The sequence below is a fragment of the Crassostrea angulata genome, unplaced genomic scaffold (assembly GCF_025612915.1).
Source record: "Crassostrea angulata isolate pt1a10 unplaced genomic scaffold, ASM2561291v2 HiC_scaffold_271, whole genome shotgun sequence".
In the NCBI taxonomy this organism is placed as follows: domain Eukaryota; kingdom Metazoa; phylum Mollusca; class Bivalvia; order Ostreida; family Ostreidae; genus Magallana; species Magallana angulata.
The window spans coordinates 1-13502 of record NW_026441824.1 but is presented as its reverse complement, the minus strand read 5'-3'; the positions used below and the strand labels follow the sequence as shown (position 1 = coordinate 13502).

Genomic DNA, 13502 nt, shown 5'->3' with positions numbered 1-13502 from the left:
ATATAAATATACTAGTATCCTTATATGACACAATGTGTTTGAAATTTCATAAAGTTATATTTCTATTTCCTTTTCAGGTAAAACGTGTGGAGGGTACTTGAGCAGATCTACATCCTTTTCTTGCACAGTTCTTCAGTTCAGAACAAAGATCATGAATGAAAAGAACAAAAGAAAAAAGAAGCATTCCAATCGATTAAAAAACTTTTTTTTTTTAGATTTTTTAAACCAAAACTTTAAATCAAATGCCTTCGTTTACTCCCTTTTAGCTAACCGGAGATGAAAGCTCATGTGAGCTTTTCAGATCACTTTTTTTGTATGGCATCTGTCTGTCAACTCTCATATTTTCAACTTATTCCCTAGAACCACTTGGCTAATTTCAACCAAACTTGGCATGAAGAAAACTTGTGTAAATGGCATTCAAATATGTTCGAATGAAGGGCTAAGTCATATCTAAAAGGGGAATGATTTTTAAATCATATTTTTAACAAATCTTCTCAAAAAACATTTGGTTGGAAAAGCTGAAACTTGTGTCGAAGCATCCTCGGGTCATGTAGATTCAAGTTTGTTCAAATCATGTTCCCAGGGGGCAAGGTTAAGCCACAATTGTATAATATAAATGATATATAAAGACAAATCTTCCAAAAACTTTTTTTTCAAAAACCAATAGGCCAGACAAGCTGTAAATTGTATTGAAGTTTGATTAAATCAGTATGCCGAAGGTTAGGGAGAGGCACCATTGGGAGGGGGGCAATTTTTACATAAGAATATATTGAGAAAAAATCTTTAAAAATCTTTTTCTTTATAATTTTTTTTCTCAAAAGCCATGCTGTGACTTGTGTGGAAGAATTATCAGATAGTGCAAATGTCATCATGTTCAAATCATGTTCTTGAAGGTATAATTAGGTCACAATTGATGGGGGTGGTATATTAATCTAAGAAATAATTTTAATTTTTCTCCATAACTCAAATTTTAAAATATATGGTATTACTTATAACCAATCATCTTGACTTTTTGATTCTCAATTGTTGGACTGTGACCGTGGGCTACAAAATTAGTTCAAAGTTTGATGTTCTTGATCTTCATGAGAAATGAAATGCTCAAGATGTAAACAAATGATAATGAAATTATCCAGTTTTTAAAAAAAGCACAATGTATAGCATTAGAAAATGTGTTAAAGAAAATTGAAAATCTTTTTATACAGAATCTTTTCTCATACATTGTTTTAATATTTTGTAAATGACCCCTTAACGCTGATTTCATCATGGATGTTGTTGCTCATGTGAGCGATGTGGCCCATGGACCTCTTGTTTGGAAAGTATCTTAGTCACTTTTTAAACCAAATTTAAATTCTGACAAACAGGAAGATGGCTACATGTTTGATGTTCAAATGCTTCTTCACAGAGATTTTACAAGCAAATTCTTCCCCTTCAAATCCCAATTCTATTTTTTGCACAACTGGTAGCAATTGATTAAGTTTACTTGATTATCATGTACATTGTAGAGATCTAGATGATGCATTATGATTTTTTACACTCACTGATTGTCTTTGTATTACATATTGATTTTTGAATTAATTTAACTATAGGAAACAAAAATTAGACACACTTCCTTGATTGTGTTTCTGAAATATTACATAGTTGTTCCAAGGCAAAGAAGTCATAATCCAGGCCCGTGGAGTGCATTGATTCAACTGGTTTTTTTTTTATTGAAAAAGAAAATAACCGATTAAGGAAAAACTAATGTGGTGTTAAGCATTTATGAATTATGAGAATGTTGTGCATGTACCTGGGTTCAATTTGTTCATGTACCAAAGATTAGAATTAATGTTAATGCAGTGGCGTTGAAAGCAAATTGAAAGTGGGGGGGGGGGGGGGGTGGTGCCTAGACTAATCCTCAGAAATCTTGACAAGCAAAAACAAAAAAACCTTATTCCCAAAATCATGAAAAAACCTATTGTTCCAAAAAAAAAATTTACCTACCGAATTTTTTTCTTCCAAATCATGAAATATCGGGGGAGGGGGGGTGCTGATTGAATAATTCTATCTTTTCAAAGTAAATTCAGGAACAATTGTGTTTCCTGCGAGAAAAAGTGGGGAGGGGGGGGGGCTGAACCCTCTATGATGCTATGTGCCTCATGATTAGGTCTAACTTTGCAAAAAAAGTGGGGGTGGGTGGGGTTGAACAATAATGGAGGTAATAATAAATAAGATTTATTTTAGTTATTGAGCATGTTATCGACACGTGTATGATTATGATACATGTACATATACTTATATCACTGTTTCAGTTGTTTCACTTTGTTGATCTGTTCACAACATGAGTGCATATTAAATCAAAATACAATATCATGCAGAACAAATTAAAATGAGATGTCATGTTATTTTCATTTGTAATGCTAGTACATTTTTAATGTTCTCATCTTTTATATTTCTGAGAATCAGTGTTTTAAAATAAAAAATATTAAAACTTGGAAGCACCTTTCTTGTTATTCATATGATGTTTGTTATAACATGTACTAGTATACAATTGAAACAAAAGAGTTATTTCTTTTGAAAAAATAGTAATGGTGTTGTGATGTTTTCATTAAGTTTTAATAATTCAAATATTAATGTGTTAATTAAGATATGAATAAAAATTTTACCTATGACAATATAAAATATAACTTTTCAAACATTTGGTGGCACAGCCGCACAACATACACTTAAAAATGTGTTAAGACATGAAAGTTGAATATGATATAAACAAATATGTTTAGAAAATCAAATACAACATTTCTTTAAAAAAATATTATTCAATTAAGGTAGGAAAAAGGTCACCTAAAATTAATATTTGTAGAATATGATTGCTTTTGCATTTTAATTGACACTTGAATGCATATTGAAATTACTATTTATTGTCTGCCTGATAGGCATTTCGAATATTAATATATGTCTACCTTACATTGTATTTATATAATGTCAGCTTAAAGTCTACTGCATGGTTTTGGAAAATAAGGCAGACCTCTTAAAATGTATATCTCTTTAGATGCAATATATCTTAACAACAGTCTACCAATGAACATACTTTTGTGTTTTAATAGCTTGTTGAGATGGACAATGAATAATATCGAGATTTAAAAAAAGCTATATATGTCTGCCAAAGTATGGTTTTATAGCCATGTCCGCCTATTGTTGAAAGCAGATATATATATATATATATATATATATATATATATATATATATATATATATATATATATATATATATATATATATATCAAGGGATTGTTTTTCAACTTAAATAATTTTTTGAAGAGAAAAAACCTACAGTATTGATCAGACCCACCCTGACACCAGAGTAAACATCAGGGTTTACATTTGAGGTTTACTTTGGGTTTGCTTCTTTAAAACTTAAATTCACTCGGGTTTGCTTTTTATTTACTCGGGACTTGCTTTGGGTCAACTGTACGCATTAAATTGTGAAGCAGACCTGTCCTTTATCTTACTCTCTTACTGCTTGTAATTCCTGCTCTTTGTACATGTATATTTTGAATACACATGTACCGTCTGTTTGCCGGGGTATACTTCTGATCGAGGTTTACTCTCTGCGTTCACTAAGGATTTACTTAGTGTCCACTCTAGTAAACCCGGAGTAATCCCAGAAAGTAAATCCAGCGTTTAGTTGTGGTTTACCTTCTGTTAGGTTGGGTCGATACTGTAGGATGGGAATAAAGGCGAATCATTTATCATGAACTTGAGTATATGTTACCACCAGCGATTATCGTTTATAATTTTTTTTTCAATAGATTTTTTACAAGTATATTAAATATGAATGTTAGGATTATTTTTGTGGTTTTTTTTTCGGTTTGTATGTATGAGTAGGGGGGGGGGGGGTTAAGGTTAAATCCACTTTAGTAATCAAATAATTTAATAACAGTTAACACCTTATTGCCCATCTAATTAAACTCAAGAATTTTTTTACTTGTGGGAACTAATGTCAATTTAGCTACTATTTACCAAACATATGAAAATTATTTTTTCAGTGGTTTTTGTGCGTCTGAACGATATCCATTTTCATATTTCAAGGGAAAAATCAGCTATTGTGAAAATTGTTCTAGGACTTTTTGGAACTATTTATTTTGTTGAAAAAAACAAGAGTTATTTTTGGCTCATTTAGACCCTTATGGTTAAAATAAAACTTCTAAGGCCTTTTACATCAACAAGTCGCCTCCAATTATATGCCAGGAGTTGATATGGCTTATGCATACATGTAAACTAGTTAATTTATTGGAACTTTTTTGTACATCAAAATAAACATAATTTTCCAGCATCTAATTGACCCCTTGGATGAAAATTAAATTTGTAAACCTTATTGCACATTTATAAAAGTTACATCCGTATCATATTCCAAAAGATGATTTAGATACTGTGTAGAATGAAAGAGGAAATAAAAGAGTTTCCGATAAAACAAAATAGTAAATCAATATTTTTTGGACTCCATTCGATCGAAGCTTGGAATCAATTAACTAGAATTTAAACAACATTTTCCTCTACATTTGCTATACTTAGATTCTGTAATGTTGTTGTTAGATACGCTTACCTGTGTTTAACTGTCTATTTCTTTGTTAAGTATTCTGACAGTTGTGATGTTATACATTAATAAGGTATGGACATACAAAGCAAAATCAAGACTTGCCATGTTGTTACTTTTTACACTTACCTGCGTATTGATCTATTCCTCTGTTGAGTATTCTGACAGATGTGATTGAGTACACAGCCAGTAGATCCACCCTCCACCAGGGATTGGTGTCGCCATCACCTGTGTGTGTACACTTGTCTACACCAACGTCAGTTCCTCTGTTGCCATCCACTGCATACGTGGCGTGATAGTGAAGTAATGTTGATGATTGTTCGGCAGGTTTACGTAATGCAATGTTCGGCAGAACTGTCAACGATAATCCAAAAATAAGATTTTCATGATAATGATAAAACCATACTATTAACTACATTGAATGCTAAATTTACTTTGATAAATAGAGCCGTAATTAAAATTGTTCAATTTCTGAGGATAGCTAAATGACTTGTATTCAACACTTTTTAGCATCGATATGTTACATGTTGAACATTGTAAACTGGTTCAATATGAACAAGAGTAAGGTTTGCAATGAAAACACCAAAATTTGATGAAAATATGCATACCTGATAATACACTTTATAAATTTTCAGGGTAGGAATCAAATCTCCTTTAAACTAAGCTAGTGTATCTTCAAACGTTGTATAGCCTAAAGGCCCCACCTACATTTTTTGCACTGTTTATTATTGCCTGACGTCATGACGTCAGGTATATCTACGGTTTAAAAGTTGCAATCTCCGAAACAGTGCAGACAATTGGACAAGCAATATCATGATATTTCACAAAAAAAGATTAACCGATGCATGTTTCAGATATCAGGATTTACATTCACAATTGATGAAAATGTTATATGACATGTAATAACAACAGTAAGCAAGAGTTTTCAAGTAAAATGAATGTTCACCATGCAGTGCACGTGTGTAATCCTGATTTAAAAATAGATCAGCATTCCACCATATTTGAACGGTGGAAAGGGGGAGGGGGTCATCGCAGCAAGTTGTAACATATTGTCTATTACTGTACAATGTAAGTAATAGCGAGCGCAGCTCGCCGGCGCGCAGCGCCGGCGCGAAGCGAGCTCTACCGGCAAGGCGTGTGTGAATAGAAAATTTGGACTATTTGCACATTCATTCAACGGATTTTTTTGGCGTCAGTAAATCGGACCAGTAATGCCTTGTTTTAATCGTCCCAGTAGTTCCCTGTAATTATGGTTTCCCATTTCACACTCTCACGAGAACAAGATAAAAGACTACGTACATGCATTGAAACAACGCCAATTTCCGGAGTTATCGTCCTTTCGAGTGACGTCACAATGGATTTCTTACACATTGATCCGACAGAATTTTTCGGAGTCAGTAAATTTCGACCCACAATGCAATTCCTCAATGTCGGCCGATCTCACTAGACTGGATACCATCTCGCGAGAATCAAAGTAAAACTTTTGAGAAACAGATAAATTGTGTAATTTCCAGAACATCATGCTTTTTAAGTAAACCAAACAGTATTTTTCGCGTAGTTTTTTCTAGTGTGTTTTCAAAGAGACAGACTACACTTGACTGACGTGAACTTTGACGTCACAATAAGGGGAAAGTACTCTAAGTAGTTATTGTAAATCTGCTGAAATATAAATACCAAAATCTTCTCAAAATCTTGCAGAGCTAACGAATCGGGACATTTCTTCAGAGACAGGAAACAGCTGTAACTTGCTCTCATTTTGATGAATGCTCACAATTATTTTATTCACTATATTTACGGTAATTTCCAGGAACGTTTTTTAAATGGGGCGTGGCAACATCATTCAAAAAATCTTCATAAGCAAAAATAAAAATAAAATTCTCAAAATCAGGAAAATTCTAATCGGGGTGGGGAATGGGGAGTGCGTGGTATGCCTTTAGCTCTTTAGCTGCTCAAAAGTGTCTTTATTTTCACTACTATTTACGATAATACATGCTCCCGGGGGATCCATTTTCCTTATGTGATCAACAAATTTTTTTATACGTAAATTGGTTTTTTTTAAACGGGGGAGGGGGGAATCTGTGATGAGTCAATTTTTATTTGTAAGTTTAATAAAAATGTCTGGTGCAAGAAAAGAGGAAATAAACTGCAATGTACATTATGTTAAAATCTTTATTATTCAACAACATTTTATCTGAGATAAATTCTATATTGGCGGGCGACCAGTATATAAACAATCTGATTAAAATCAGATCTTTGATCCGTTCCGACAAATTCTGTTACAAAGAGCGTTACAAAGATCTGATTTTAATCAGATTGGTATATAAATAAATAAAACAATCTTATGAATTATGAATAATGAAAATGTACTGGAAAGATAGATATATTTATTTTATTTTGAATTCAAATTCATTTACTTTACGTCACTACTTTTATTTTTATTGATTTATCATAATTCATTTTGATCACCTGCTGCGCTCGCCCCAACGGTCGCACCGTAAAACATATTAATTGGTGTTGGATTATCATTATTACAAGATATCGAGTCATTAGTTTGGAATAAAACACATATATATTTATACAGCTACAGTGTATAATGTTTACTGGAGGAGCTTAACCGCCATATTGGGGTGTGACCCGATTTTCGTTCAGTTTGGCGATTTCATTCATCTTGAAAAGGGATCATAACTCGCGTGTCTTACTAAATGTACATTACTAAATTTAACAATAACTAATCAAGTTTGTTTCTTAATTCGATAGATTTCTTCCAAATCATCCGATCCAAAGTATAATATACATGTATGTAGTTGTTACAAAACAAATGACAAAAAATTCATTTGACCCCTCCCCATGGATCTCTGCCAATGGATGAGTTCATTCATTGCGTGAAAGGTAATAGCAGGATTTCGCGCCAAAATGTCTCATTCATAGTTTTTGCGCTCTGATTAGGTGACGAGTCCGTTGGGATCATGCGAATACCCCAGAGCACACCTTGTGTTTACATGACAGGCACGTATCATCGGGGGTTGGGAATAGGGAGGCTGCTTCCCCCTCCCCACTTTTTTGGCAGCTGGCACTTTTCTTAACTTTACAGAATAAATGGAAATATAATTGATTTGCCCTCCCGCCCCCCCCCCCCCCCCTTTCCACTTTTGTAGAGGCATGCAATAAATGAAAGTGCAAATAAGGAATTCTAATTGAATTGAAGTTACAGTTAGTTTTTTTTTCATGATTTTGAGAATTCACTTTTTTTTAATTGCTTCTCAAGATGATTTTGATGAAGCTGCCCACACATATTCAAAAAGAAAACGTGTTTGTATACTCTTTCATATTTCATATGGTTGGAAATTTTTAAAAATGCATTTCAGTTGATTTTGCATCTTAATATAACAAATACATTTTTAAAAAACGACTATTTACTCTCAAGCATTCAAGCTTACATGCACTTATATGATGTGTACATTCCTAAAAAATTGAATTAATAAAATTAATGAATTTCAAGTGATATGTGTGTACATGTTCTAGATCGAAAAGACTGACATTTCGTCTTAAATTTGCACGTTTTGTTTAAAAATTTATGATCAGCAGCGAAAATTTAAATTCGTTTTTGATAAGATAGCATAATTGATACATGCATGCTTCCATTGAATAATTTTGTTTAGTCAGGCAAGCTATTTGGAAAGCTATTACTTGTATGCATTTAACATCTATGTAGAATTTTGCAACAAAGTAAAGATGACAGGGGGCAGTTTTTATTATACAATTCACTGTAGTCAGGGGATGTGTGTTTTCAAAATTCCCATCAAACACAGACACCTTTATTTCACTCCTTGTAATTTAGGCCAATCACTATTTTCTGTGGAAATCACTAGTCACAATAAGCACATTTTTCACCATAGAGGTTTCTCTAAATTTTCATATTAGCCATATTTCTTGATCTTTCAGCTTTTTATGTGAATCCCTGCCAAGGGTTACCTTCTATACAGAGCGCATGTTGCACACATGTCAGAAATTTAATGTTTTATAGTCTACTATGTCCCACCCACCTACTTTACGTGTTCATTTACCCCCCGTTTGTAACTTGCAATTTCATTGTGTAAAATCAACACAACAGTAATAGCCGTAAGATTTGTATTTTGCTCTTGATTTTCATGTACTTTACATTAGGGGCCTTCATAATGCATATCAATTTAACAACTATAATTATTTCTCTGAGAGAGAGAGAGAGAGAGAGAGAGAGAGAGAGTTTACCTTCATTACAGAGTGCCTCTTTCCATTATTCGTTATTTCTCCCTATATACGTAATTTTGAAATAGAATATCTTCAGCTTAACAATTTTGGCAAAAAGTCCCCTTTACAACAAAATAAATATAAATAACAAGCGTAGATATACATGCACATGCATCCCTTTTTACAGCGAGAAATTTCACAAGACAATTGGTTTCAATTTTCCCGATTTACTCGAGCGTCTTCTTAACAAAGAAGGAACAAACTAATGTACCAAATTGTGTTGAAGATTTCGACATTTAAAAACATCTGTTTTCCTCATTAAAAATGCAGGGCGTAACATATTTCCTAGTTCTTTACCTTCATCACAAACTATCCCGGTCCATCCGTCATTTGATAATCATGTTGAACAATAAATAATTGAGTATAAAAATAAAGCAAAAGCTTTTTTGATGGTTTATACGTCGTATTCAAATAATTTCGCTTTAATCAACTGTGTCTGTGCGATTTCAAAACATGGCGAACCGTTTGCAAGTAAAAGGGGTGGAAATAACACTGGGCGAAAATTCCCGGTATACAGTAACAGTATTACTCATGAACCCAATTTACTAATACGATATATATAAAAGTAGTAAGACTGATATCCTTGATAGATCTACAGGCGAAAACACAACAATAACCATTCAAAGAAACAAGAGGGTACATATATATTAAATCATAACATATGTATATCGAGAAACTCTAATATCACATTTTGTTTAGAGTTATGCTTGCACTGTCAAGATATTTATGAAGAAAAAAAATACGAGGTTGAAAAATATTCCAAAAAAAAATCGATTAGCTTAGTTAAGGAACATTCTTTTGCTTGCAAAATTCATAATGATTTGTCTACGTATGAAAGTCTACGAGTGCATGTTAACATTTTTGTAGTAAAAACTTTATCAGTAAATAACTTTGCAGAAAAAAGATATTGAATATTACTACCACATTAACAGCCCTCCCTTTTTTCTTTTTCTTTTTTTTTACAGAAAAGACCCTTTTTGTATATTATCGACATTTTTATATTCGGTCATAATTGATTTACAGTTTTAAATTGAGTAGAAAATAATCAGCGTTTTTTTTTCTTTTCTTAATCAAAACATAGTAAAATGTACAGATTTCATAATTTTTTGTTATGGAAAAAAAAAAAATAATTATCAAACATTTACAGAAGACATTTGTATTTTAAATGACGCATAAGCAAAGTTCAGACAGAGGCTAATCATCTTCCGTTTTTAATAGAAAATATTAGGTACTTTCGATTATTTGAATTTAAAAAAAAAAAACGACGACAATGGGAGACTCAATGTTAAAATGAACTAACGTGTGCTTGGTGATTTTTTCTTTGTTCATAAAGTTTTCAAGTTAAATGCAGACCGGAGAAGGTTTGATAATGATTTTAATGCAGAACTAAACATCTTGGGAAAACAAAGAAAAGAAATTGTAAAAAAGTACAGAAAATAAAAATGTTGAAAAATATGATTAATATGAAGATAGTGATTTTGTCAATGGTTTACGTCTATCATTATGAACAACAATTAGCCCTTTAAAAATGCTATACCCGCTTTAGTGGGTTATGTTGTTTGCACAGTTGTACGTGTTTTATTTCATGTTCATTGGAACATTTTAATTGTCAATCATTTTATTTGCTAAATATAACTATTTACAAACATTGTGCATAATAACACTTTCATTGCGTTATTCTTAACTGTTGGCATTGCTGGTGCCCTGAATGTGGCTCAGTACTCGTGGTATCGACAAATATTAATAAACCAGTTTTATTTTACTTGCTGCATTATTGGAAATCTTGGTTTCATTTTACATGCATTTAATACACCATCTGTTTTTCAAAACTAAAGCATGAATAATTTACCTGCTCACATATCATATTAGCATATATGCATGAATAATTTACCTGCTCACGTATCATATTAGCATATATGGGCGCGCTTGATTTTACCAAAAGGTATACACCGTGTACACTTTTGTAAATCAAGTGCAAAGGTGTAGCGTGTAGGTGTACACCGGGTATACACTTTTCTACACCGAGTCAGGGGCATGTGTTGTTGGGTGTAGCACTGAAACCAATATGGCGGACGAATGTTATGATGGAAACCTGGAAAATTATTTTAAGTAATATAACGGATTAGACGTTGCATAAAAGTTGTCGTTTGTATGAAAGCCAATATATTTTAAATGTGTATTTATTTTATTGCATTTATATTACAAAAAACTATTTATTGTTACACAACAGCAGATTCTTTGTTAAAACTGCAACCTTTTCCGTCATTTTCATTCTTAACTTCCCTACACCATGTACACTACACCATTGAAGTGGACTTGATATACAATACAAAATGTTTACACCGGTGTATATCGGTGTACACCACGTGAATCTTAATCAAGCGCGCCCACATTCACCTGTACAGACAATGTCGTATTTCCACTCCCCGTTTGACTGACAGATCAGCCATCCTGAACCAGACAGGGAGTATCCGTCAAAACATGAGGCGTGTATCCTTCTGTGTATACCAATTGCGTCCTCACGTCGTGTTGTATTCAGATCTATTCCATTTTGATCGGGTATTCCACAATCTTATAAATAAAGGCACATACACTAAAATTAATACCTAGGATAAGAGGCTAAATTTTACCTTTACAAAAAGGTATGACAATGTTTTCAATTTCTCTAGTCTATTATGATATTTTCTTCAACTGACAGTTAGATTAATAATTATCTAAATCTAACAATTTTAATTCCTGAAAGTATTATAGTATAATGTGTTCAATTTAAACATAATACTTGTCGACAAACGGGTTTTTAAAAGTTTTGTTTAGATGAGTTATTTTTATTTAAAAAAAGGAGCTCTCTTTGATACTTGAGTTTTTGTCCAATATGCATAAGGAAAACCAATTATCTACATGTAACACATGTATATTATTAATGGTATCTATTTGCATTAAAGCAAAGTACCGGATGATTTTACCTGACAAAACACATTCAAAGAATGTATCCTCGGAATATCTCTTGTGTTTACATGTCTGGTTGATTTCACACGTTGAGTTCGAACAAGCTCCAGCCAGCTCCTAAATGTTAAAGGTGAATCTTTATTATTAAATAAACCCCTTAAAATCACAGTAAAATTTTAATGATCAAACGTGCAATTTATTTAATATGAAATATGATAGTTATGGATGGACTAACTGAACGTGTATAATAATGTTCACATGTACTGATAGTTTGACTTGGTATATAAGTTAGTACGTTGACGTCATAGAGCGAGGCGTTTGTTTTAACAACGCATGCTGCTATTATTACGCGGAACACAGCAAAATTTAAATATATTCTAATTAAATCAGTGGTTTAGAAAATGGGTTATTTAAGACACTTTATTGCTAAAACAGAGCAGTCGAAGCCCAATACGATAAAATCACAATATTTGCGCCGAATTGGGCACTTTTTTTATCGGCGATAACTCGGGAACTAGCCTAACACTCGCCGTATTTTTAACTTTTATTCCATTTGATAAAACAGAAATATAAACAGTTATCCTCCACTTTGTAATCATTAAAAAGGTAACTCGTCAATTAATAATTCTAACTTAACGTTAACCTGCAGTACCGATCAGACCCAGCCTATTTAAAAATTAAAAGTACATTCCTGACTTTTAAATTAAATCACTATGCTCACTATATTTATTTTATCAAGAAAAAGTACATATCACAATAATTGTCTTAAAATTCAAATTACATAAAAATGATTCCACAGTATTGTCGCAGACAATATAAATAGTAAATAGCCATTTAAAATTGTGCTGTATATATATTTTGTTTGGGACAGAGTATAGATATTAGTTAATATAGATTCTAAGACATTTACCTTAGGCCAATGCTCCTTTTCACTGTACACCCATCCAGCACTCTCCATGTACCTAGTCTCTGCTGTCGTCTTATTTTCGTAATTGATTTCACAGAAATTAGCCCCTTTGAAATAGTTGACAGATTTACACCGTGGTGTAACCAGACATTCTATCACACAGTCCAGGAAACTGAGTTCTGGGAAGGATTGAATCAGTTTCCTGTCCAGTCTGTGTCCTCGCTGAAGTCTAGAGAAGCCCGGTTGTAAGTTGCCAAAACACGGCACAAGGACGCCAATTAAAAACCACGGACATCGGAAGATTTGGAAAAGCAACATTGTTCTGTAGAAAGATACAGTTTATTTCTCCCTTGAACAGTGCGAATGCGCACTTCAGAGTAATAAATTCTAATACCGTTTGAGTTTGTATTTTATATAGAGTTTGTATTTTAAAGTTTTGATTTATTGAATAATGTCAATCAATAAGCACTTAAATGTTAAAATGAATAATTAATCGGTAATCAAGAAATTTAGAAAAGATGGAATTTCGTCGCGCTTATCAATTTTAATCAATTTACCTTTGCTAAGGTTAAACATCAAATCTTGAGGAACAATTAATTGCCTTATATAATATTCTGCAGTTCATATGACATTTTATCTCTCTCTCTCTCTCTGTCTCTCTCTCTCTCTCTCTCATTGTAACGGTGTGATTTATTATAAGGTACGAAATACTGTGTAAAGTATTTATTTTCATTTTTCTTTAAATACACGAAATATCGGCATAATTCTGTGTTATGGTTATTTTCAGTACTT

The 13502-nt window shown here is 32.6% G+C and overlaps 1 pseudogene; it reads right to left on the bottom strand.

The window, feature by feature from the left end:
- LOC128169979 (uncharacterized) overlaps positions 1-13090 on the bottom strand; it is a 45496-nt pseudogene extending 32406 nt beyond the window's left edge.
- Positions 13091-13502: the final 412 nt, after the last annotated feature.